Below are 23,733 nucleotides of genomic sequence, written 5' to 3'. Positions count from 1 at the left end.
ACACATACCTCACAATTGAATAGAATACGCCTAAGGCAAGATAGCGGAAATACGCCGTTGAATTCATTACACTCAACATCAAACTTGATTTAATGAAGTTAGATCACAGAGTTCGTGAAAAGGTTTAGTATATTGCATTGTATAGGCCATAAGTCGATGAACCCTCTTCTGTGTAGCGATGGACAGCTCTGCATTCGCTTTCGTCGATAGAAATATGTTTACTTAGCAATCCATTCAATTAAAGTTAACAAAAACACACTGTTGTGGATATATTGTTGTAGATAGTAGGACTGTATTTGTTTGTATTCCTTGCGAAGCCAAATAACTATCTTGTCAGAATTTGTTGATTAAGTGATCAATTATGCACGAGAGTCGTTCCTCTTATGTTTACAGTCTTTATGAAAACTACACGAGAAGTGAAATATGTCCTCATATGTAATACACAATAGTTTTGATAAAACGAAACAATTAAAAAGTTAGAAAAAATAAATGTCCGCGTGAACGGCACCAAATCAACAGAGAAAATACGACTTACAGTAAAATCAAGCGGCCATGAAAACATCAGGAGTATTAGATATTTGAAATATCTCATGCTTTTCGAACTATCCCTTGAAGCCTTTGGCATGAACTTTGCCGCGGCGAATGTCGTCTGCTACACTTTGAATAATATGAACCTGTGCTCATGCGGTGTATCCTCGTACAAGGCACCGTCCCCAGCACTTTATTTTCTTTCTTATGACTTTCAATTTCTGTTTTAATCTTTTCCTGGTGATAGAGAAAGCAGAACTTCTGGTTCATGAAGCAATCACTGTAACATTCACAGGACGGTTGTGACAGGAAATGTCTTTACACTCAACCATCTCATACATGTGTAAGACATGTATAAGACAAACAATTGTTGCCACAGTACTCTAGCTGCTGATAGATTGATAATCAGAGACAGAAACAATGAAAATTACTATTATTATTATTGACTATTCGTCAATATTGGGGCAAAGGGTATCATAATATCAATGATTCGTGGAGCCTACTTCGTGAGATCCTACCTCGTGAGATCCATAATTTTAGTTTCCTGAATAGAATGTAATGTATCTTGGATGTGAGTCGGAGTCGTATTCAAACCAAACACCTTCCCTTTTTAATAATAATAATTCAGCTTTGTCTAGCTGAATTGAGACAGTATTTTTTATTACTTGCGGTAGATTTGCGTTGTAGATATTTGTCTTTGGCACTAACTGTTCAAATTGTTTTGTGAATACCTTCGATCTAGTATAGTGATGTTGCAATAAACTTGTCTTATTTGAATCATTCTGATATAGCGATCGTGTCGCTATAAAACAAATTATACACAATTAATTTCGACACATCGCCTGCTTCGTTTTCACAATCATGGACGAGTGCTATTGTTGTGTATCCCAATTAAAGTCCCTAGATGTCATAAATTGCTTTTATAAAGTTCGATCTGTTTGTGCGGCTATTTTCCTTGAGTGAAATGAATTATTGATTGTGATGATAATTTGCGAAATTCTACTTCAGTGAATACAGGCAGTTTATTCGCAATCCGTCGGGAATACAATACAGTCGACTTGACTCTTATTGCGTACGTCTCTCATTCACGTTTTAGAGTACCATGTTAAAGGTATACTGTCATCTGTTCAAATTTTACCAAAGTTACCATGGAAAGAGAAAATCTAACAAATCACAGATTTAAGCGGGTTGCCACTTTTTAAAAACAGCGCCTCACATTACAATTTTGAATACCAAGGAACGCCCCTTTGACCATATATGGGCATATTCAGATTACAAGTGACTATACACCTTCAAAATTAGAGACTTCATATATATTCGCTTCGAAGCAAAGCAAAATTACTCTGAACATTTACACTTCTAACTGTATAATTTTACTGACATTAAAATAGACAACTTCTGCTAAAAATGTGTAAACCAATTTGTTGCAGTACTCGCACTAGTCTACTGGTAAGAAAGATTACAAACAGCTTTCATTTTTTTCTCAATTTTATACGTCCTCAAAGTAATTTTAGAAGAATATTCGTTTGATTATAATAATATTGGTTGTCGTAAGTCACGTGTCGTACTCAGTGATGCATGAGTCTACCTTTATGTGTTTCTACAATGAGTATAATTAACTTCCACTAAGGACCACTAAGAACAACAATCCGCAAAAAAAACCAAAAAAAAACCAACTAATTTGGTGTCATAAATAATCAGGCGATCAATAAATTTCTTCAAATTATCACGGTAAATTCAACACATGTTTTCATGTCCTCAAGCTCGACTGCGCCCTCACGTTCTTGTAATATCCACGGTATTACTTGATGTCGGGGGAAGAGAGAGAGAGAGAGAGAGAGAGAGAGAGAGAGAGAGGAGAGAGAGAGAGAGAGAGAGAGAGAGAGAGAGAGAGAGAGAGACTGAATGATTTTAGGTCGATGTAACATCGAGAAGTGAACCGATTACGTAATTATTAAATAATAGAGCGTGAAATTAAAATTTAATCAAGTTAAATTCAAACTTGGTTTTCTTTCCAAGGCCCACATAAATCCGGCTGAATAGGACTATATATATATATATATATATATATATATATATATATATATATATATATATATATATATATATATATATATATATATATATATATATATATATATATATATATACATATATATATATATAATCGCAATCATACCAATCCATAATCCAATAACACTAGGTCAAAATTTGTAAGACAATAGTTGTAAACATAGACACAAAACAGCACAGAACAGACAGTAAATAGACGGTACAAACAAAGTCAAATTCATGAAAGAAAGATATATGGACCTCTGGCCAAAAGACCAAGAAGTGATGTCAGGTGTTTCGAAAATAGTAAGCGCATCCTGCCCCACATGTGGCACCCGCCATATATCAATCTGTAAGTCAGATAGGTAGTGGTCACTAACTAAGGCCCAATGTCACCGATGCCATCAGTGATCATTTGTCGAAGAGAGATATTGTATTTATCTACCAGCTTGCGATACCTGCCAAAAAAGCGTTTGAATGTAGAGACAAGTCTTGCTCTGGTGTAACCTTGATTTAACAGTTTGAAAGAGAGATGGCCATGTCTCTCTACAAAATCACCATATGAACTGCATGCTCTTGCATATCGTATAAGCTGGGAAATGTATACCCCATAAGCAGGTGAGAGTGGAATATTACTGATGAGGTGTGGAAAATTAATTATACTAAAGTTGAAATCATCTCTCTTGTCATATAGCCTAGTAGAAAGGTGACCATTGGAGTCAAATTCAAGTAAAATGTCCAGATATGAAGCAGAAGAGGCCGTTTATATATATATATATATATATATATATATATATATATATATATATATATATATATATATATATATATCAGTGATATTTCATCTAAAAATGATGATCTTTTCTATTTGTTAGACTTGTATGTTGAGCCATCATGGTTTCGTTAATTCCAGATTTAAAAAATTATTTTCAGTTGGTAAAATTCGACAGGGCGAGTCCTCCAGATTTTAGACAGGACAGACTTGTGTGGGCGCTCTTGCGCTCCGCGACCGCCTAGACGCCCTCACGTACAGCGGTGAATCTTAAACTGCATTGATTGTCCGGTTTCACTTTCCTGGCGAACTTCAGAAGATCGATCATCCCGACGTCTTCTAGGACAATGGGTTTTACCTAGAGGTGCTCAATAGTTATCAAATAATTGTACACCATGACTTGATGATGGCCAGAACATGGGTTTTATGGGCCCAGAGTTCTTCAGTCTCGCCAGATTTCTCGTGATCCGATACAATAAGACGTCGCAAAGGTTTTTGAAGGCATTGCAGCAACCAATCACATTAAGCTCTAAAACTTAGCTTCATAGTAAATGTTGTTGGTCGTAACATACAATGTAGAGTTTATTAGAGGAAGTGAACTTTCTATAACACAATTAATTTGATTGAACAAAATGTCTGAAAAACTCAAAATCGTACATACTCGCATTAATACAAGCTTCAAATATGTGACAAAGTCGCGCAAATATCGTAATCAGTTACAACTTTGAGTGTGTAATGAAGCAGTAAAATTGTGATCAGTTACAATATACGGCTAGTTTTCAATCGGATTCGAACCCACAACGAACGGCATCAGTCGCCTAGCGGAGAGGCCACAGAGAGAACCGCTCGGCTTAATCTCCACTCCCAAAAAAAGAGTGGTTCTATAGCCGGTTAAGTTGTTACATTTCTCTGACTGAGACCACTCAACACGTTGTAGAGTTCGTGAAGCACTCACGCACGCATGCTCACTATCACACATCGCACATACACACTTTATCGAAGCGAAGAAACGAATTTCGTCGCTTTAACTGTGCGAACGATAACCTCGGGGACAATACTGTCCACCAGCAGTGTTACCAACCCAGGGTAGAAAATACGGCTAGAGTGTGTAATGAAGCAGTAAAATTGTAATCAGTTACAACCTTGAGTGTGTAATGAAGCAGTAAAATTTTACTCCACTATGTGCCCTTCATGATTGAAAAACCGAAGCTTTCCTAAAAGCTAGGAGTCAGGTCAAGGCAAATGGGCAGTAACTGAGTGATTGTCGTGAAATCGTCATCTGTCAAATTAATAATATTGTTACCTTTGGTAAAGTCAACATTTGGACATCTAGATAAGCAGGGCGGCCTTTCACATATCGTATATTATTAAAAGAAACTACAGGTATTTTAATTTCGCTACGAAACAGCTGGCGCCAGAGGCAGGCGCTGAATGAGGTAAGTTGATATGCTTAACAAAGCGTTTTTTACACACAAAAAGGCGGTGCCTGACTGGAGTTTATGTATTTCAATCGGTCAAATTAGACCTTCGCAAGATCCCAGCACTAGTGGTGTACTAATGTCCACTGGAGCTCAGAGATGAAACTAACTTTCAAGAAGCAAGAAAGAAAATGGGGAAGATGAAGGAAAGTTTTCAATAATTAAGATCTTTGCTCAAACCAAGTCAAATTAAAAGCATTAGAAATTTCAAATCACATTTTTTTTGATCGCACGTTTGTCAAATACACCTGTGAATTCATATTAAAGCACTACAGACATTGCTGTTTTTGACTGAAAACACACAAAGAATATTGCAATATTTGAACATCGGAAGCTGAGTCACTAACATTATAGACACACATTGCATTTCTGTCTCTTACATATACTCTCGGTCAGTGTATATATTGAAAATATGAAAAACTGCTCCTCTTATTCAACTCCTTGATAAATCTTTCATTGCCCCTGCTATCAGAGACAGTAGCCGAGCTCAACTCATCAGCAATGTTCGATCATGAATGCAAAACCCGCCCTCTAACACCCATATGCAGTGAACACAACAAAGTGAACTTTTGACCTATTATGAGAAAATAAAACAACTTCATGTGGTATCTCATTCACAAACATCCGGTCATAAGCTCAGATAATCGCATGCAACCGCTTTGGCGCCAGTTTCCAAATTCAAATGCATGCTAATTGTCAATTACCATTCTTGATATGAACTTCAAGGTAACTAGTGAACGAACCGTATCATTGTCCAGTAGCGTAGAATGGATATACAAAGGTTGGCTGGAAGGCTCAGCATCTTTGCAATGTGCGTTGGTGAGACAAACTGTCAACTGTAGCCCACGTCAAAATACAAGCCTACGAATACGGGTGAGTACCGATCGCCTTTTGATACACCACTTTCATCTAATCTGAAGGTAGTGATCCCTCAAGTTGTTTCTTTTTTCCTTAGAAGATCGACACTTGTCTTGCAAAACCTGCCCTTACACTAACGGATATTTGGATACATAAAGCAGTTTGCGTTGAAGCATTAGCATTAGACGAACTAGACATATCGTCTAAATCGAGCTGTTGCCAACACTGTCGGGTGCAACTAACAGCTAAGTGGTAACATGAGCAGATGATTTAAAAAATCAACTCTGCAAAAGTTGAAACATTGTCTAGCAGACAGTCAGACGTCGTCAAAACAACACCACCACATATGTCCAAGCACTGTTATCACTGTTATCAGTGATAAGACATGGTACACTAACCACATGAAATCGTTCCGTAACGAGAGATACCAAAACGAGACCGAGTTGTCAAAATTTGTATGGAATTGATAAGGCATCCAGCTACTCTAACATAAGCAAGCGATGTGATCTTTGTATATCAGAAAAGCTGCACATTATCAATGCTGACAAATCCACACTGTTAAACAAACGCTCTGAGTTGGTTTCAAAATGTCGCCACCAAAACAAATATTATTTATCGACTTTTACCACCACTTACAAATAGAATGATTTGTCCCAATCACATATGTAAGAGTGACAAGCTAGTAATCCTTTCACTTCTATCTGAGGATTGCAGGATGCATGAAAATTAAGTAATAGATTTCATTACTTTGTACTTGAAGTAATCTGTTTATTTATTTATAACACTCTGCTTAGCATCGATCACTGTAATTTCCCACGACATGCACAATGATTTTATACTTATATATATATATATATATATATATATATATATATAATATATATATTATATATATATATATATATATATATATATATATATATATATATATATATATATATATATATATATATATATATATATATATAAACATTTATAGTCGGTCAAAGATTCGCAGTACTAGCTCTTTAGTGTCAGACTAGACAGAAGTGAGCGGGAGCTCTGGCGCCCTTGACTTCAACGCCGCGTACGTACACCACTGAATCTATCTTAATATATAATGTTCCGAGTCGGTCTCAGATTCTTTGTTTCTACCTCTATAGATTCCATGTACAATGATTTATGTTGGCCGAGAGTTCTCCAGACTTGCTAGTTTCCTCGTGAGTCGATACAATAGGACTCGGCATTTTTTTGAAAGCATAGTTGTTGGTTGTAACCAATGTAAAATAAAATTAACTGTCGCCAAAACAAATAGTATGATTTAATGAAAAGGTGTTACATACTTAGCATCGTACATATTCGAAATGCCAAAAGATTCAAATATTCTAATAAATTAAACATAGTTTTGACTAAAGCAGTCAAAATGTCCGTCAAGGACAAAGCGTCATCGTGACGCCTTTAAGAAGTATTTGACGCAATTTACATGCAGCTTGGTATTTCACTCCACTCTGTGTTTTGCATAGTTGAAATATCGCAGCTGTCTGCTGTTACAAAAGTCAGGTCAAGGAAGATTGGCAGTAACTAAGAGAAGTTATTGACAGCGTCCTCTATTAATATGACTTGCAGCCTACGACGGAAAATTGTTACATTTTGTAAAGTAAACATTTTGACGTTAAGATAAGCCAGGTGGCTTTTCACAATCACATCGCATAATATTTAAAGAAACTACGAGTTATTTTAACTTAGGTACAAAAGGGTAGGGGTCAGAGGCGGGCACTGAGTGATTCAAATCGATATGTGTTTAGCAAAGCGTGTATTCGTAACCAAACGACGGTGTCTAACTGGGGTTTATATATTTCAATCGGTCAAATCGTACGTGATCGTACGAATGCCAACTGTCGCTGGAAGGGAAAGTCGATCCTTAAAAACTTGAAAGAAAAGTGGGGAAGACGAAAAGCCTTTCAGTAGTTAAGGCCAGTCGTCGCTCAAAGATATGCCAATGTTCAAAAATACTGGCAATGTAACATTGCTCTTTCGTCGGCATTAGATATTTACAACGTCTGCGCATAACCTCCCTGCCTTCATAACACAGCAAATGTTGCAAAGGTACCGTCTTAAAAGCAACAAACTACTCGCTGTCTAGGCCGAGCTAGGCCCTAACCTTGCTATGTCGAATATCCTTGGATATCCATACTGTTGAATTTTCGCATGCAATTATTTAATTCATAATTTCTGACGTCTAGATAATTCCGTTGTGTTTATTGCTGTGTATGTGATATGTCACCGTTTTCGTATCGCACTTTCACTTAATATGCAGATTTCGTACCATCCGGGTTACGGTGGATCGTTCCATACCTTGGTTGTCCCAATAACTGGTCGCCCTATTGCTCTCCACTGAACAATGTGTTGACCGTGGTATAAAAAACAACCTCAAATTTCTCCAATAATCGACGGAAACAGGGAGCAGAAGGCATTCTTTTCCTGTGTTTGCGAATAAAAAGCGTTTACATTTTCCGGATCAATAATATGCCAAAGTTAATCTAGAAAAAATCTTTTCCCGTTTGTCAAAAACCCAGCTACGTGAGATAATGTATTCAAGACACAATGGTCTGAACTTTGCATCCTCTTACCTATACTCATGGTCCCATACGGGCAAAGTTTATCATCATATACACGAAACCGACGTCCATTTCACCATGTATTTACTCCATGACGTGCTTTGTCGGGCGGGCTCATTATTTGTATTAAAAGGTAATGACCGTTGAAAGACGAGGACGATGTTCATTGATTCAATGTGTTGTTCAGCGTGTCAACAGAAAATTTCCACCTTTGATGTAGTTAACGCTGTAACGCTACGATAATACCAGTAGATTGACAAAATCACATCGTATTTGATAAGACGAAAGGTAATTCCAACATATAGTATAGCAGGGGTCACAGCCGGGCCAGGGGCTGAATAAGCAGGTTGATATACTCAACGAAACGTCCATTATTCGCCAAACAACGTTAGAGACTGCAGTTCCAATATTCAAATCCATCACACCCTTATCTTGCAGGTATATATATATATATATATATATATATATATATATATATATATATATATATATATATATATATATATATATATATATATATATATATATATATATATATTTGTATATATATATATACGTCGAAGTATACAGATGTCCTCGTGAGAAATTACATATATATATATATATATATTATATATATATATATATATATATATATATATATATATATATATATATATATATATATATATATATATCGAAGTATACAGATGTCCTCGTGGGAAATTACAGTGCTCAATGCTCAATGCTAAGCAGAGCGTTATGATTACTTCAGGTACTAAGTATATACTAAGTATATATATATATATATATATATATATATATATATATATATATATATATATATATATCTGATATATATATGTATACAGAGTTCGCGTTTACGCAAAAATCGTGCGTATTTACGCATTGAAATTGACTCTTTACGCATTTTTCTCATCGTAATGCGTTTTCTATACGCAAAGAATAACACCGAAAGCACTCCCCACGACTAAGCTTAGGCGACAACCAGACGAAATTTGTTGCAACACATTTCTGTCAATCACTCATTTTGTGTGGAAAGTTTCGGATTCTCTGGGCGTTGTCTGAAAAATCGGCATCGTAGTCCACACGTTATCACGTTAGGCACGTTATCATGTCAGCTGTGCCTATGAATTACATTGCTAATTTTCAGGCGAACGATAGTTTCTGAAAGTGAGTGATTGACAGAAATGTTGCGACAAATTATATAAGTGCCACCGTGCATTACGTTCGCGTCTCGCTGTTCCCAAATTTTGATCAAGCGCACATGCAGCATGGCATCGAAGCAGACAAATCTGTTTTCTTTCAACTTTGCTCTACGAGTCCGTGAAAAAATGATTCATCGGTAGAGCTCGTCGGAATCCCGATAAATTTTGAACACTGCAGAAGTGTCTGGATGTAACTGCAGAGTTCGCGTTTACGCAAAAATCGTGCGTATTTACGCATTGAAATTGACTCTGTACGCATTTTTCACATCGTAATGCGTTTTCTATACGCAAAGAATAACACCGAAAGCACTCTCCACGACTAAGCTTAGGCGACAACCAGACGAAATTTGTTGCAACACATTTCTGTCAATTACTCATTTTGTGTGGAAAGTTTCGGATTCTCTGGGCGTTGTCTGAAAAATCGGCATCGTAGTCCACACGTTATCACGTTAGGCACGTTATCATGTCAGCTGTGCCTATGAATTACATTGCTAATTTTCAGGCGAACGATAGTTTCTGAAAGTGAGTGATTGACAGAAATGTTGCGACAAATTATATAAGTGCCAACCGTGCATTACGTTCGCGTCTCGCTGTTCCCAAATTTTGATCAAGCGCACATGCAGCATGGCATCGAAGCAGACAAATCTGTTTTCTTTCAACTTTGCTCTACGAGTCCGTGAAAAAAATGATTCATCGGTAGAGCTCGTCGGAATCCCGATAAATTTGAACACTGCAGAAGTGTCTGGATGGTAACTGGTCGTTCAGGCACCAAGTCGTTTCGGCCCAAGTCGTTTCGGCCTCTCAATTTCCGGCCCAAGTCACTTCGGCACTGCAACCCAAGACGTTTCGGCATCTGTGTTTCGATTTTTTTTTCAAACTATTCAGTAATTGACTGATCCGTCATATTCGTAAGCGTGACTTTGCGTTCTGACCAGTACTTTATGTGCATTTTGTGTGAATTTTGCCGTGCTGTTTCGTCACCGCTTTCAAACTTTTGCCGTGTCGGCGGCTATTGATATCGATAAACTTGTGTCACAGATTTGAAAATGATATGAAGTTTTTTCTTACGGTCTCTTCCCATGTTCTCACAAATATTAAAGCATGTACGTGAATGTTAGTTGACACTGTACTTTTTAGAACTTTGATTTGTAAGATTACGCTCCAGCACTAGTTCCCACAGGTAGCCTTCAGCGGTGCCGAAACGTCTAGGGTTGCGGTGCCGAAACGTCGGACAAAGGGCCTGAAATTCGAAGGCCGAAACGTCTTGGGCCGAAACGACTTGGTGCCGAAACGTCCAGAAACCGTCTGGATAAGCTGCCATAACTCTAACTTTTGGGTTGCCCGATGTGTTTTGACGGTCGCATGTCTAACCTTCGCTGTTATGTTTCAACATTGTTCAAGTTGTTGTTAAACTGTTTACATTAAAATAATGATACATCGTACAATCCGAATATGTTGTGTAGGTTTATTCAACGGCACATTGTATTTTGCAGTCAGTTTTTTCATCAATCGAGTGCGGAAGTGAAATTACGCACTCAAATCCAGCCATTACGCAATTTTAGCAGACTAATGCGTATGCCGTACGCGAGGAGAAAAAAGTCACCGCGAACACTGTTATGTATATATATATATATATATATATATATATATAATATATATATATATATATATATATATATATATATATATATATATATATACAGATAGTTTTCAATCGGATTCGAACCCACAACATACGGCATCAGTCGCCTAGCTGAGAGGCCACAGACAGAACCACTTGGCTAAATCTCCACTCCCAAAAAAGAGTGGTTCAATAGCCGGCTAAGTTGTTACATTTTTCTGACTGAGACCGCTCAACACGTTGTAGATTTCGTGAAGCACTCACGCACGCATGCTCAATATCATACATCGCACATACACACTTTATCGAAGCGAAGAAACGAATTTTATATATATATATATATATATATATATATATATTATATATATATATATATATATATATATATATATATATATATATATATATATATATATACATATATACTATATATATAACATTTATAGTCGGTCAAATTTAAGATTGGCAGTACGTGCTCTTTAGTTTCAGACTAGACAGACGTGTGCGGCCGGTCTGGCCGCCTGTTACGTCAACGCCGCGTACGTACACCACTGAATCTATCTTTATATATAGTGTTCCGAGTCGGTCTCATTTCTTTCTTTCTACCTCCATAGATTTTATATACAATGATTTATGTGGGCCGAGAGTTCTCCAGACTTGCTGGTTTCCTCGTGAGTCGATACAATAGGACGCGGCAACAGTCTAAATATAACTCCGAAGCGTAGCTTTATAAGAAAAGGTTGTTGGTTGTAACCAATGTATAATCAAATTAACTGTCGCCAAAACAAACAGTATGGTTAATGAAAAAGTGGTACATACTTAGCATCGTACATAGTCGAAATGCCAAAAGATTTAAAAATTCTAATAAATTACAACATAGTTTTGAATAAAGCAGTCAAAATGTCCGTCAAGGACAAAGCGTCATCGTGACACCTTTACATGCGGCTTGGTATTTTACTCCACTCTGTGTTTTGCATTGTTGAAATATCGCAGCTGTCTGCTGTTACAAAAGGTCAGGTCAAGGAAGATTGGCAGTAACTAAGAGAAGTTATTGACAGCGTCCTATATTAATATGACATACAGCCTAACGACGGAAAATTGTTACTTTTTGTAAAGTAAACATTTTGACGTGAAGATAAGCCAGGCAGCTTTTCACGATCACATCGCATAATATTAAAAGAGACTACGGGTTATTTTAACTTAGCTCCAAAAAACAGGGGTCAGAGGCGGGCACTGAGTGATTTTTTTTCAAGTCGATATGTGTTTAACAAAGCGTGTATTCGTAACCAAATGATGGTGTCTAACTGTGGTTTATATATTTCAATCGGTCAAATCGTACATGATCGAACGAATGCCAACTGTCACTGGAAGGGAAAATCGACTCACAAAAACTTGAAAGAAAAGTGGGGAGACGAAAAAATCTTTCAGTTAGTTAAGGCCAGTCGTCGCCCAAGACATGCCAATATTAAAAATAGTGGCATTGTAACATTGCTTTTTCGTCGACATTATATATTTACAACCTCTGCGCATAACCTCTCTGCCTTCATAACACAGCAAATGTTGCAAAGGTCTTAACAGCAACAAAGTATTCGCTGTCTAGGCCGAGCTAGACCCTTACCTTGCTATGTAAAAAATTATTGGATATCCATTCTGTTGAATTTTCCCATGCAATTATTTAATTCATAATTTCTAATGTCTAGATAATTCAGTTGTGTTTATTCCTGTATATGTGATATGTCACCGTTTTCGTATCGCAATTTTATTTAATACGCAGATAACTGTTCGGCCTATTACCCTCCACTGAACAATTTGTTGATCATGGTATAATAGCAACCTCAGATAAACGACAGAAACAGAGAGCGGAAGGCATTCTTTTTAAATTATTTTTGTCCTTTAGTTTGCGAATGAAAAGCTTTTACATTTTCGGATCAAGAATATGCCAAAGATAAGCTAGGAAAAATCTTTTCCTGTCTGTCAGAAAGATTATATATTCCAGACGCCATGGTCTGAACTTCCAGTTGCATATACTCATACTCAAAAGGTTCCCTACGGGCAATGATTTATAAAGATATACGAGAAACCGACGTACATTTTACCTGGTATTTACTCCATGAGGTACTTTGCCTGGCTGGGCTCATTATTTGTATTTAAAAGGTATCAATCATTGAAAGACGAGGAGGACGCTCATTGATTAAATAAATTCAGTTACAGTGTTCTCTCTTTAAATGTTGCTAAGCCTGGAAATAGAAAATTTCCACCTTTGGTCTACTCAACACTGTAATGCCATGATAATCCTAGTGAGTGGCCTTTCAAAATCACATCGACTAGACGAAAGGTCACTTCAACATACAGTATGGCAGGGTCACAGGCGGGGGAGGGGCTGAGTGAGGCAGGTTGATATACTCAACAAAACGTTCATTATTCGCAAACAACGTTAGAGATCCAGTTCCAATATTCAAATGTCGCGTGCCCTTGTCTGGCAGGGATCGTTACTGATCAGCATTTCATGATATATTGGAGCCAACTGCACTAGAAAGGAAATTAAGGGAGTAATCTCGGACCTTAAATTACACCTAATGTAGTTTTATTCACAATTTTCAACAGAGTCTGACTAATATAAAATGATAAAAGCGATAAGTGCTGCTGAGTAATGTCCCTGTATAAATTTCCTGACGAATACAAATAACAGAAAGCATCATTGAAGCAGCATATGTTACCAAAACTCATTTTAAAAGTGGAAACTTAATGAATGAAAATAATTATTTGCTACGTGAAATAAAAATTGAAGCAGAGCCTTGTTTACACTACGCGTAACTGCTGTTTGTACAAGCCTTAGCATACACAATGCTGTGAGATGGTGACAAAGGCACGTGTTTTCTTATTGACATTGATCAACATAAACCGGACCAATTATAATCACAGATATTGTAAATATACAAGGTCATAAGTCACATACAAACTCTGTGTACCGACATATGCACGTTTGATGGCAGTTATATTGCCATCAATCGCAAAGTCTGACTAAAGCAGATATTTGAAAACAGATACAATGTGAACGTTCTACTGCTTTCTAACTTACAGCAATACGAATTCGAGTGTGCTCTTACTCTAGTTTGTGAAAGGTTTTTATATTCAAGTATATTTTAGGGTGGAGACAGAAAATCGCTGCCGTTGCTGATATGGCAAGATAAGCCGAGCGGCTTTTTAAACTTAAATTGTATTTGATTAAAATAAACTGGCTATTTCTACATACCGCATAACAGGGGATCACAGGCGGGATGTGGTAGGTCAACATACTAAAGAAATTAGTCTTTTTTATCCATTTTTCGTCGGGTCTTTCAAAAACAAACAAATTGCCCATAAGATATCCAAGATGTTTTTTTTCCCAGAGAGAGAGAGAGAGAGAGAGAGAGAGAAGAGAGAGAGAGAGAGAGGGGGGGGGGGAGTCCGCAAGGGATATGTTGTCACTGATGTAAAACGCATAATAGGGAAGGGGCTGTTTCTAGATTAAAAACTACCCTGCTTAGTAATGTTAGCAAACGTCTAGGAGTCTTTGCTTCAGGAAAAGTGCACCATTGAATCGTCAGGTGTAGAAAAATCAAACAAACACACGATAAACTCTGTACCTTTGGCAATAGCAACAGTGGCAGTAGTTTTTACTGTAAAGTATTCTTAAGGTAGAATGTGCCGTGACGCCTGACTCACTTGGAAATGTGAGGAGATTATGAAGTTTACATTATCTTATATTTGTAAAATGTCGCAAAAGTCTATATCTCTCAATGGGTCAGATTTAGGAAGATTTTCTGTAACTCAGTGAAGTTATTGACAGCTTCCTATATTTAAATTACATGCAGCCTAACGACGGAAAGTTTTTACTTTTTGTGGAGTCAATATTTTGAAGTGAAGATAAGCCAGTCGGCTTTTCACAATCATATCGCATATTACTAAATTAAATTATTGGTTATTTTAACTTAGCTACAAAATAGTAGGATCATTAGAGGGCTCTGAATGATTTAAGTCGATGTGTGTTTAACAAAAGCGTGTATTCATCACCAAACGACGGTGCCTGACTGTAGTTTATATATTTCAATCAGTCAAGTGGTACCTGATCTCAGTTACTTATAGTGTACGAATGTCAATTGTTGCTTGAAAGGATAATAGATTTAAAAAAAACCCTTGAAGATGCGAAGAAATAGTGGAAGTGTAAAATGGCATTTTCGTCTGCATTAGATATCTAGAATATCTGCGAATGACCTCTCTGCGTTCATAGTATTTGTAAATGTTTTAGACGTTGCTGAAGGAGAAATTATGTTCCTCATACACTAACAGTCTACAGCAATGTTCTTCAAAATGATCCATTTTGATACAAAATATGCCACAGGAAAGGTTCAGGACACCACTGTTATTGAGTGCTAACACATGAACAGGAAGCTTACATACATGTCAACCCCCTACATCTTCGCCCTTATTCCAATGCTACCCATGTACACTTCAAAGTCATTCGACACTGAGAGAGAGAGAGAGAGAGAGAGAGAGAGAGAGAGAGAGAGAGAGAGAGAGAGAGAGACACAGAGAGAGAAACAGAGAGAGAGTGATCAATGAGGATATCCTAGCTAGAGATTGAAATACACACATTGTAACAAGTTACTTGCTGTGTTGGCCAAGCTATAGATCTTTACCTTGTTATGCCAAAACTCCTTGGATACCCATACTGTTGATTTTCAAATGCAAATGATAACTTTCTACTTTCTGATGCCTACATAATCCTGTTCTGTTTATTTCAGTATATATAAGATATCAATGTTTTCGTATGCAATTTTATTGTAATACGCAGATTCCGTATCATTCAGGTTACGGTGGAACGTTTCGTGCCTTGATCGACCCAATAACCCACGCCCTATTGCTCTTCCCTATCAATTTTTTGATTGAGGTTTTATATAAACAACCTCTAATCCCTCCAGTAAACGATAGTAAACGATAGAAACAAGGAGAAGAAGGGGTTTTTATGAATTTATGTTTGTTCTTGTGTTTGCGAATGAACAGTTTCTACATTTTCCGGATCAAAGGATATGCCATAGTTAATCTAGGAAATGTCTTTTCATGTTTGCCAATAACCCGGCTACGTGAGATTATGTATTCCAGACACAATGGTCTGAACTTAGCATGCTCTTACTCATACTACAAGAAACTGACGCACATTTTACCAGGTATTTACAACATGACCTGCTTTGCTAGGTGGGCTCGTTATTTGCTTTTAAAAGGCAGTAGCCTTTGATAGAAGAGAAGGGTGTGCATTAATTGGAAAAAGTCCGTTACAGCCTTATCTATTGTTCAGCCTGGCAACAGAAAATTTTCAACTTGAGTATAGTCAACACTGTAATGGCATGGTAATCCTAGTAGCAATTCAAAATAACATCGTATTTGATTAAAATAAAGGTCACTTCAACATACAGTATGGCAGGGTCACAGGAGGGGCTGAGTGAGGCAGGTTGATATACTCAACAAAATGTTCATTTTTCGCCAAACAAAGTGACAGACCACGATCCAATATTCCAACTGGAATTTAGGCTTGCCTTTATCTGGCAGGGATCTTTACCGGTCGCCTTTATTGAAGCCAACTGGATCTAACGTTAAAAACACCCTTAGAAAATGGGAAAATGTGACGAAAACTTTCGTAGGTGAAGTGGTTGGAATCTGTAGGCGGACAAAATTTTCCTTCGAGTGACTTGTATTTTCTGATGGAATCGATTTTTAATGTTGTGTGATCTATTGGGTTTTTTTTCAGGAATACAATTTGTTTTTCAAATTGCTCGAAAAAATCCAGAACAACGAGAGATTCAATGAGAGAGCGAGAGAGAGAGAGAGAGAGAGAGAGAGAGAGAGAGAGAGAGAGAGAGAGAGAGAGAGAGAGAGAGAGAGAGAGAGAGAGAGAGAGAGAGAGAGAGAGAGAGAGAGAGAGAGAGCGAGAGAGAGAGAGAGAGAGAGAGAGAGAGAGAGAGAGAGAGAGAGAGAGAGAGAGAGAGGGAGAGAGAGAGAGCGAGAGAGACAGACAGACAGACAGACAGACAGACAGACAGACAGACAGACAGAGACAGACAGACAGACAAACAGACAGACAAACAGACAGACAGACAGACAGACAGACAGACAGACAGACAGACAGACAGACAGACAGACAGACAGAGTGTCTGTGTGTGTTAGAGACCCCAAGGGATATGTTATCATGAATGTGAAACGCCCACCCAGATTAATATCTTAGTAAGTCAACAATTCTTAGATATTTCTGCAGAACGTATTTCATATGTAAATCTTAACTTAGCTTTTGACCATGCATCAATAATCCCATAGTGCTTACCTTTTCCTGTATTGGATACCGCCGTCTTCGTTTCATCCTGGTTACTATTGATCGCTCCGTATCTAGATCACCAACATTAATTTTTGACCTATTGCATTAAATTACCAACTTATGATATGCATATCATAGATTACGGTAAAAAAAGGCTTAAATTCCAAAATATGCATCTCAAGATTGATAGAAGAGTATAGTTACATTAAATATTTTTTTTATTCTCCGTGTTTGAAACATTAATAGCTAGAAATTATTCAGGGTTCTGATATACGCTGAAGTAAACCCAGTAACGAAGATCTACGAGAAGCTATTTGCTCTTTTACGACTCGATCAAGCCTCCTATCTATTATATGATCGTGTCTGGACCCGATCATGACTTGCCATGATAAACGTTTTATCATGTTGCTGTGGAAGACATCAAAACAACTTAGAAAGGGGAGTGTAAACATGGCACATTTCCAGACCAGCATTTTTATCAAGTGCAGCAAAAGTAGAAACGCGCAGTGTGATGAAGTGGATAAGGAAAATATATTTGTCTCAAAAAATAACCAAAAGATTTAATTTGGCGTTAGGAAGATTAAAAAGACGAAAGTTCAATTTTGCCCATACAGTTAACAGTGGTTGGCAGCCATTTTGAATTCCAAGCGTTGATAAATATTTTTGAAAAGTGTTTGTCTAGTACCACACTTTGCGCGGGAAATCTCTCATTTTGCTACTGACTTTAAAAGATTATGGCATAAGATTTACTCATCAAAAACTAAGCAAAAGTTTAAATGGTTTGATTTCGAGGCGAAGAGCACTTTCAAAAATAAGAAATGACAATTCCAACAACATCTCCTTTCAAGACCAATTTCCACAAACACGCCAATGGGTCTCCCGCAAGCCCTTTTGCGTTTTGCAATTTAGTTAATGTTTAATTGTTAAACCATTCATGGAATATGTTGAAAAAAAATCACTAAAGCAACCAATTGCATGATATTTGACGAGCTGTAAGTCTAGATCATGGTCTATAAACTGAAATTGTAATGTTGTACGAACAAATGTTGTTGTCAAGCACGTTTCTTTGTATCAACGGGAACGGTAGAATATTAACATTTCGTCTGTCTGATGGAACGCTTCATGGTTCTTATCTCCTTCAAATTTTAATCGAATCCAAATAAAATAAATCGTTGATAGTTGCCATGGTAAAAGAAAAACAAACAATCATTTAAAAAGTACAAACAATCACATCAAAGCTATGTGCCAGTTACATAAAAGAGCCCGAGAAAGATTTATAACATAGTTTGGCTACTGATAGTTATCAGCCGCTCCGTGAGGCCGACCGACGCTTTGCAGCTCGCTGTTAATTTTATTCTAGGCTGACTGGAAGATCATAATCGAAACAATATTGAAGAAACGTTGTAGTGCCCATGGTTTCAAATTATAAGAATGCGTGAAATTGCTGTAAATGGCGTGGAACAAGCAATAATATTTTCATTGCCCCTTCGACCCTCGTACAGTCTTTCTCTTTGCTGCCAATACACAATTATATTGAAACCCCGCATAAAACACCATGAGGTGAAGTCATCTAGTTTCAAACGACTTTTTGGTGATTACTTTAGATGATTTTCGGAAGAAACTATGACAAGCATTCTGCGCATTACAAAGAAATTGGTCGCGGAGTAACGCTATGGTTTATGGGGGCTTCAAATCACTCTAAGTTGGAAGGGGGTACGTGAATCTTTTGAGAGATTATTCGGGTATAATATGAGCATAGATGCACATACACGTTCTAAATGCAGTGAGTGTTTGTTGTCAAACATTGTAGCAGTGCACGCTTTGCCTTGTTGACTGCCGTGACTGTCACCAATCGGTACGACACACATACTCGATTAAATTAGAAACCGTCGCTTGACCCCCGCATGACCTCGGATTCTTAGAGCCATGGGAACCATTCTTTTTCACTCGTTTGCAGTCCCCCCATAATTTAAGTGGTGTACAATCAGCAGCTGGCATCAATGTAAGATGTAAAATGTTACATAAAGACAATACCACTGAGACTATATCTTTTATTTATTACTATACTTTTGAAGATGAAAGTTGTCGTTCAGTAAGATTAGCACAGAATTTTGCTCCTATTATGTCCTTCCGACTTCGGTTTACTCGTTTGAATTGACACTTAAGCCTTTCTTCAATTAAAAGGACAATCATTGAACTTCTTTTGCAATGGGTCATATTTAGGAAATTTGCCAAAACTCAGTGAATTTAATTGACAGCTTGCTATATTTAAATAACATGCAACCTAACGACGGAAATATTTTACCTTTGTGAAGTCAAAATTTTCAGGTCAAGATAAAGCAGGCGGCTTTTCACAATCACATCGCATAATATTAAAGGAAATCATGGGCTATTTCAACTTAGCCACAAAATAGTAGTGGTCAGAGGAGGGCACTGAATGATTCAAGTCGATGTGTGCTTAACAAAGCATACATTCGTCACCAAACGACTGTGCCTGACTGTAGTTTATATATTTTAATCAGTCAAATGCTACCTGATCTCAGTCGCTTATAGTGTACGAATGCCAACAGTTGCTTTTGAGGAAAATAGATTCTCAAAAAACCTGAAATAAAAGTGGGGAAGATGTGAAGAAATCGATTGTGCAGTTTAGCTCGTAGTTCAAAGACATGCTAATATTAAAAAAAAGGAATTGTAACATTGCTTTTTCTTCGGCATTGAATATTTACAACGTCTGCGAATGACGTCTTTGCGTTCATGCTAATTTTAAAGTAAATTTTCCCTTTCTGCGTTCATTGTAAATCAAATTTGTAAATGTTTTAGACGTTGCTGAAGGAGAAATTATGTTCCTCATACACTAACAGTCTACAGCAATGTTCTTCAAAATGATCCATTTTGATACAAAATATGCCACAGGAAAGGTTCAGCACACTAAGCACATTATTGAGTGCAAACACACAAACACAAAGCTTACATGTCAACTCACTTCATCTGAACGGCGTCCTGAGCTATAGGGTGAAATACACGCATTGTAACAAGTTACTTGCTGTGTTGGCCAAGCTATATCTTTACCTTGTTATGTCAAAAATCCTTGGATACCCATACTGTTAACTTTTCTCGTGCAAATGATAACTTATTAATTTCTGATGCCTAACTAACTTCTTACTTTCTGATGCCTACATAATTCTGATCTGTTTATTACTGTATATAAGAGATATCACCGTTTTCGTATTGCAGTTTTATTGTAATACGCACATTCCGTATCATCCACGATACGGAGGAACGTTTCGTGCCTTGGTCGCCCGAATAACCGTTCGGCCTTTTGCTGTCCCTTGACAAATTTGTCGATTGTGGTATTATAAAAACCGTTACCTTAAATACCTCCACTAAACGACAGAAACGGGGAGGAGAAGGCGTTCTTGTAAATGTATTGTTTGTTCATGCGTTTGCGAATGAACAGATTTTACATTTTCGAATTAGAGGATATGCCAAAGTTAATCTAGGAAATATCTTTATATGTTTGCCAATAACCCAGCTACGTGAGATTATATATTGCAGACACAATGGTATGAACTTTAGCATGCTCTTACTCAAAGAGTCCATATGGGCAAAGTGTTATCGTCATGTACAAGACATTGACGTACATTTTACTAGATATTTACTCCATGACGTGCTTTGTCTGGGGTGAGGGGTGGGCTCAAAGACGAGGAAGACATTCATTGATTCAATGAAGTCAGTTACAGCGTTTTCTCTTCAAATGTTGTTCAGTCTGGCAACACAAAATTTCCACCTTTGGTGTAGTCAACCTGTTATGGCATGATAATCCTAGTGCCTTTTCAAACATTGTATTATATTAAACTAAGGTCATTTCAGCATACAGAATAGCAGGGGTCACAGTTAAGGCAGGGTGCTGAACAACGCAGGTTAATATACTCGACAAAACGTTCATTTTCCGTCAAACAATGTGAGAGACTAACAGACAATTCAAATATTCGAACCGACTTGCCCTTATCCGGAAGGGATCTTTACTGCTCGGCCTTTCATGATGTTTTGGAGCGAACTTGATCTAGAAAGCAAATTGACTTACAGTGTTAATTAACTTGTGTGTGTGTGTGTGTGTGTGTGTGTGTGTGTGTGTGTGTGTGTGTGTGTGTTAGAGACCATATGTGATATGTTATCCTGAATGTGAAACGTCCATCGGATTAATATCTTTGTAAGTCAACAATTCTTACATATTTCTGCAGAACGTATTTCATATTTAAATCTTAGTTTAGCTTTTGGACCATGCATTAATATCCCATAGTTCTAACTTTTCCTTTATTAGATACCGGCGTCTTCGATTCATCCTGGTTACCATTGATCGCTCCGTATCTAGATCGCCAACATTAATTTTTGACCTATTGCATTAAAATTACCAACTTATGATATGAATATGTAGATTACGGTAAAATTCCAAAGTTTTCTTCTCAAGATTGATATAGAGGTACACATAAAATATGTTTTGTTCTCCGTGTTGGAAACATTAATAGCTTGAATATTTTCAGGGTTCTGATATACGCTGAAGTAAACCTAAGTATGTAACCTTTCCTGTTTTTCTTCTGTAACCAAGATCTACGAGATGCTATATTGCAGGCACTGCAGTCTGAACTTTGACACGCTTTTGCTCTTTTACGACTCGATCAAGCCTCCTATCTATTCTATGATCGTGTCTGGACCCGATCATGACTTGCCATGATACACGTTTTATCATGTTGCTGTGGAAGACATCAAAACAACTTAGAAAGGGGAAGTGTAAACATGGCACATTTCCAGACCAGCATTTTTATCAAGTGCAGCAAAAGTAGAAACGCGCAGTGTGATGAAGTGGATAAGGAAAATATATTTGTCTCAAAGACAGTTTGACGTCAGCTTAGACATCGAGGGTAAAATAAACCAAGAGGCTTAATTTTGCGGTAGAAAAAAAGTTGAAAGTTCAATTTTGCCCATACAGTTAACAGGGGTTGGCAGCCATTTTGAATTCCAAGCGTCGATAAATATTTTTGTAAAGTGTTTGTCTAGTACCAAACTTTGCACTTATTTACTACTGACTTCAAAATATTATGGAATAAGATTTACTCATCAAAAACTAAGCAAAAGTTTAAATGCTTTGATTTCGAGGCGAAGAGCACTTTCAAAAATAAGAAATGACAATTCCAACAACATCTCCCTTCAAGACCAATTTCTACAAACACGCCCGTGGGTCTCCCGCAAGCCCTTTTGCGTTTGGCGATATAGTTAATGTTTAACTGTTATTTAACTGTTATTCATGGAATATGTTGAAAAAATTACTAAGAAACCAATTGCATGACATTTGACGAGCTGTAAGTCCAGATCCAGGTATATAAACTGACATTGTAATGTTGTACAAACAAAGGTTCTTGTCAACCACATCTCTTTGTATCAACGGGAACAGTAGAATATTACAATTTGTCTGTCTGATGATGAAGTTCAGGTTATTATCATCCTTAAAATTTTACTCGAATCCAATAAAACAAGGCAGTATTGCTGAAGGCAATGAGTACTTGGGCCGTGATAGAGTAATTTTGAGGACAATATATACTACTATTCAAATATGGTCTTGAATTTCCTCCTGTCAATTAGGCATTTGATTAACTGGTTATTAAACGAAGCAATGGCATGACAACGGCAAAATATGTCTAGCAACTTTGTGGAGTTTGAGGCAGGGGTTCTTTATTTATAGTGGAAATTGCTTAAACTCCTTAAATATTCAAATTACAGCAAATTTCTTTTGTTCTCGATGGTAGATGTCTAATATTTAGATGGGCATATTTAGATTTCTACCCTATAGCTATCCCTATATACCAAAAATCGGACATCCAGCTCTATTGGCTTGCTCAGAATTAGATATGCGCATAATTAATGAGGTACAATATGTGGTGTCATAAGGTGTCCCATCATACCAAATATGAAGGGTGTAGCACTTGTGGTTACTGAGTTGTGGACAAATATATATATATATTTGAGGTCAAAGGTCATTGAGGTCACGTCACATTTTGTCAAAATAATTGTATTGCTAAGTTATTCCTATATACCAAAAATCAGACCTCTAGCTTTATTGGCTCGCTCAAAATTAGATATGCGCATAATTAATGAGGTACAATATGTGGCGTCATAAGGTGTCCCATCATACCAAATATGAAAGGTTTAGCACTTGTGGTTACTGAGTTATGGACAATAATGTATATTTGAGGTCAAAGGTCACCAAGGTAACATGAT

General features: G+C 37.1%; 1 long non-coding RNA gene across 1 annotated transcript in view; it reads left to right on the top strand.

The window, feature by feature from the left end:
* Nucleotides 1-5,468: 5,468 nt before the first annotated feature.
* Nucleotides 5,469-23,733, top strand: part of LOC139123965 (uncharacterized) — a 30,950-nt gene continuing 12,685 nt past the window's right edge. The window contains exon 1 of the long non-coding RNA XR_011549806.1: nucleotides 5,469-5,703. This is a non-coding gene — a long non-coding RNA (uncharacterized lncRNA). The remainder of the gene's footprint in view (nucleotides 5,704-23,733) is intronic.

This window comes from Ptychodera flava, assembly GCF_041260155.1.
Source record: "Ptychodera flava strain L36383 chromosome 23 unlocalized genomic scaffold, AS_Pfla_20210202 Scaffold_23__1_contigs__length_28996876_pilon, whole genome shotgun sequence".
In the NCBI taxonomy this organism is placed as follows: domain Eukaryota; kingdom Metazoa; phylum Hemichordata; class Enteropneusta; family Ptychoderidae; genus Ptychodera; species Ptychodera flava.
This window is presented reverse-complemented; position numbering and strand designations above follow the sequence as displayed.